Here is a 5,345-nt window from a genome sequence, read left to right on the forward strand (position 1 = left end):
TATAGGGGAAAAGATGATAATTTTTTATGATTGTGATATTAATAGGCAGGAATGATGATGAGGAGGAGTAGAAATATGGTGGTAATAAGGTTGCTGCTGATGATGATGTTTGTGATGAGAAGGAGAAGAATGATGATGTAAAAGATAAATGGGGATGGTGATGATAATGGTGGTAATAATTCTATGAATTAACGATGATGAAGATGACAATGATATTAAAGGCAGTTAGTAAGAGTACCACCATACCACAAACAAATCTTCCAGCAGGCTTGGTCTCTATGTTGCACCAAGCCACTGCAGTGGGCCACACATGTAGTTTTCCCTTTTGTGTTTTCATGTAAATTATTCGTCGCCTTTTATTTTAGTTCTAAAAATAGTTAATGACTTCCATTATGTCTAAAATGTTTAGGAATTGTTCATTATGCTCAAAGGAAAGAGACAGTATAGCTCTATTCTTTCAAGAATTTTTGGAATACTTTTAATACTGTTAATTAGTAATTTTGATGATGATACAGATCATGATAAGATGATAATAATAAAGATGACTGTTTTGACATTAATGTTCGTGACGATGTTGTGAATGATGGCATAGATGATGGGCAATGACTAATTTCGACCTATGATTACAATAACTAGGTATAATCATTTACTGATTCCATTTTATTTATCTATTCCATTCTTGGTCCTAAATGGGGAGGATTGCCATTGTCATCCTCGAAATCCAAAGTGAGCACAATCCAAGAAAAAAAATTATACAAAAAGTGAAAAATTTGTAAAAGTAATGTGAATGAAAGAAAATCTGACTTCAAATATATTCCCTTTATAGATAATCAGCCTATTTATATTTGATGTATTTTTAAATTATAGCTGAAGAGGATCAGACCACCTGGTCCCAACAGGGTCTATCAAAATTCATTCCGTTTCCGCGTATCTTCACTTTCTCGTCTCGAATCCATTGAATGTCCTCAATACGTGTATTACGCGCGTTGTGAAGAAAAAAATATATACTTTTATGCGTTCTCGTAAACTGGATAGTGTACTGGGGAACGTTTCATGAATGGGCGTGACATTTTTTTTATTGACAATCACCATATGAACTGTCCTCAGCCAATCAAAATCAAGGATAATTGTCAAAGACACCTTACCAGACTAAAAATTGTTGATGAAACGCTCTCAATGCCTCTTCATGATTTAAATGACTCAGACCCAGAGAGTAATAATTTCCTTTCATTTTTTCAACCTCCGGGTGATAAAATACATATAGGAAACAAATGATCCTTCGCTGGGAGAGCAAACTACTTCAAAACGGAAAACTTTTGAAAACATGAAAGTAAACACTTTTATCAGACGTAACAAAATTCACACCAAACTAATTTTGGGTATAGCTCCCCGGGTAATTTCCTATTGACCTCATATTCAAACACTGCAGCCTTCAGAGTTAAATCACCACTATTTACACAAAACAACCTAAATATCGAGGAGAGTCTTTTCAATAGGGATGAGCAATTTCGAATTGTAAGGTTTTCTTTGTCAGAAAATAGCCCACAGATGCTTTTCACCTTTCTTAATAGATTTGGTGTAAGAGAAACGCTTGGATACACTATACCAGCCGCTTCGAAGATTTTTAACAAACTAATACGATCTCACAGTCTCGGTGCTTGAAAATTCCTTTTATTCACACAAACAATCGAACAAAATCGAGAAGTGTAATACAAAAAGATAGCGAATAAAAAGAACCCTGGAATTGTGTCATTGTCCCGAAGCCGAGAAAGCTTTTTCGTAGTTTAAGCTGGAAACTATTCCAGTTAGATGCGGAGAAAGCTGAACTATTAAAGATGTTTTTCGATTTTCGTAATTCCAACCAATCGATAAAGAGTTTGTAAGGATTCTTTATTTGGATACTTTCATCATGACCACTTATTCATAAATGGGATTTTCCCTTTCGAGTTTCGCGCCCGATATTCAGAGAATTATACAAATATTTTGTCTTTCGTCATTTAAATGATGGATATAATTATAGTCCGTTCGAAAATGGGTTGTTTGAATTGAAATACATGAAACATATCAAAATGGCATACTGAAAACTTAAATCAAGACATCTGACAAAGAGTGGGATTGGTTTTGAAATAAAATAGAAGATGAAACCTCGGTAAAAGAAAAACTTTTTAAAAAGCTTAAGAATAAATAGTCCATTAAAGTAAAGGCCCTGGGAAGCGGGGTGCTGCTGGTATTATTCTCCATAGGCAGCACCCTCAGGTATTCTGGAAGATGTGTAAACATGGAAAATGTAGACCTAACCAACATTACTTTCATTTTGTAGTGAAATCTTTTTTTTTTTTGGGGGGGGGGACTTCTCAAATTTCTCTGGACCAGTTTGACCTCCATTTTGTATAGTGAAAACCTTTTTTTTAGAAAAACTTTTTTTTTCCTTTTCAAATTGACATCAGCACCCCCTTAATAAATAATTCGTTCTCAGTGCCCGGAGTCCATCCTACCAAATATGTAAAAATTTGGTCAAAATTACTATGTCGTAAATCTCGAAGTAATGCAGGCAAATGTAATGATGGCAAATGATTATTAATTTTTGGCTTGATTATTTAGTTGTCTGCATGATATATGTAGCATTCGCAATTCAATGTTTCTGCTCTAATCGCCCCCCCCCCGAAAAATTCCAAGGGACTTGTTATAGTTTCCTTGATCAGAGATTTTGTTGAAATATCCTCCCAGGGAGTCAATGGGAATCTTTTTCTCATCTCTCCTTTGTTTTCCCCCTCCTGCTTTGAAGAACTAATCCGAAAGAATTTTGCTATCAGCTGTTTCGATGTTTATTTCCTTATTTTTCTTTATCATTTTTACTAGATTTCTGGCTGTCTTGAATTAAGCCGCTTCCCCTGCCACACCTTAAAACCCTTTACCGCGTGTTTCTCTCAACCATGCATGCTAAGGATTGTTTGTATACAAACTTCTTCATTTCCTTCATACCTCCATTCGTTTCTATCCTATTGTTGGACAAGATGATGAGAAGAAGATTAATAAGACCCTAAATCCTTAGAAGGATATAAACTCTAGAAAAAAAATGGACACACACAAACGAATAATCCTGGAGGCGCGAACTTTCGAATGGGTGGGTGAAATTAAATCGTTTATCAAATTATTTAACGAGGAAGTGTTCGGAAATGGACAAGAACACTCAGAATGAGAATGAAGAGAGCAAAGAAGGGGTTATAAACGAAGGACCAAATATTTCCGTTTGTTAAGGATTTCTGTTGGCATTTTGCCTGCCTCATAAGACATTAATATACAAAGAAACGAGGAATATGACAAATGCAGAGAAACTTGAGAGAATTTGAAGAAGAAGAAAATGTTAAGCAGAAGAAGAATGTTAAGAACGAGAAGAAGAAATCGAAGGAGGAGAAGAAGGAGAAGAAGAATAGAAGGAGGAGGATGTGGACGAGGAAAAATAAATATCAACTATAATATAGGCCTACCGATATACTTCAGGCCGGGGTTTGAATGAGAAAGAATATGAGAAATGAAAAGTGACTTCATGATTTTTTCATATGTGAAAAATAATTTCAATTACATCTGTGTTAATATAATAATGATAAACTTATGGTAATAAAACCATAACTCTAATTTACGAGAGAACCTGATTGAGAATGCAGATCGTTCAACAAATATTCAAGGATAATTTTTAGAAATAAAACTTTATTATGAAGTTATCAGAAAAATCAAAGCTGATATTTTACCTGTCACGGTCACGTTACAAACGAATATATAAAACTGCGCATGCGTTCAAACATTGCAACCGTGACGCACATCGTGTAAAGAAGAGTGTAAACAAAATGAGAACGATCATAAAAAGAGGACGGTGTCAAGATAGAAAGTTTGAAGGTCCATAGTGCATTAAGCCGTTACACGACAATGACGACTGTTTTGAAAGCTTCTGAATTCAAATCTCCGGTCTCTTTCACACGTCAACAAGCACATAAAACTTAACAAACTCAACGACAAAAAAAAATAAGTAAAAAGGAAAATAATTGTGTATTCTCCGAAGTGCTGGGTATCATTTCCCGTGATTATAGGTTTTTTGTAAAGCGGATAAGATCTGTTTTTATTGTGATCTGTACTATAAGTACATACCGATTACGGAGTAAGATTTTTGCACTTCAGTGAATCTTTAAAACTGCTCTTGAAAAAGTCGATTCGCGTCAAAAGAATCACTATAAAGAAACACTTAACGAACCAAGAGATAGTTAGTTGTTGGTGCCTCTTGGATACTTGGATAGAAAGAAGAAGAAAAAAAAAATCTTTAATAGCATTGTTGTTACCCGTTCATTTGAGCCATTTGCTGTTCCACATTAATTCCAATATGGCGAATGAATTTAATTTTTCATGAATAGAGACAAATCTTTAATATGACGGTAATTTGAATTAGCATGCTTTTGACATGTTTGATGTGGACTTTCAAATGTGTATTCCTTAGATCAATTGTATCTCAGTTGGCTACAATGCTTTAGATCACCCCGAGTATCAATTAAAAAAGATAATGAATGTATGATTAGTATGAATAAGATAATGAAAGAAAGAAAGAAAGGAAGGAAGGAAGAATAAAACATAAATAATGAATGAATCAACTGAACGAAATTAAATGAAAATGCAAAGTGTGTTTGTCAAACTTTTGAATATAAATATTTCTAGACCTGATATCACGAACTTCACTTTATTCATTTCTGCCAATATCCTTAATAGTCATAATGAGCAAATTTTTTAATGATTACAGGACAAGACCTATATACAACTTGGGACAACGGTTTAGTGTGAAAATGGCAGCGGTAAAATGACAGAGGTAAAAATGGCAATGGTAAAAATTGTAGAGGTGAAAATGGCAAAGGAAAAAATGGCAGAGGTATAAATTGCCGGTCTTAAACCCCCATGCAATAAAAAAAAGTCAGAGTTAATCCCCGCATGTACATAGATTAAGTAAGAAAGGTACTGAGAAGAGAATTAAGATTATAATGTTGAACTAATGGAAAGTGTAATATTTTTTTAATTATAGGTTACAACGTCTGCACCAAATTGATAACCCTCGGGCAGGGGCGGAAATCTCTCCCAAAGGGTAGGGGGGACACAGGGGCGGATCCAGCCTTCGCCAATAAGGGGTGGGCGGAAATTTGTTTCAGCCATATTTTCCCCGATCGGCAGCTCGAAGATGATTTTTGTTTGTTTCTTTGAAGGGGTAGTCCTCATTAGTCACTTATTAGCTTTATTCTTATAAATTAATATCATAATCTTTATTTATATGATGCGAACGCGAAGCGCGAGCTAATTTTTTGGGAAATTTT

Source organism: Lytechinus pictus, chromosome 1, assembly GCF_037042905.1.
Source record: "Lytechinus pictus isolate F3 Inbred chromosome 1, Lp3.0, whole genome shotgun sequence".
Taxonomy (NCBI): Eukaryota; Metazoa; Echinodermata; class Echinoidea; order Temnopleuroida; family Toxopneustidae; genus Lytechinus; species Lytechinus pictus.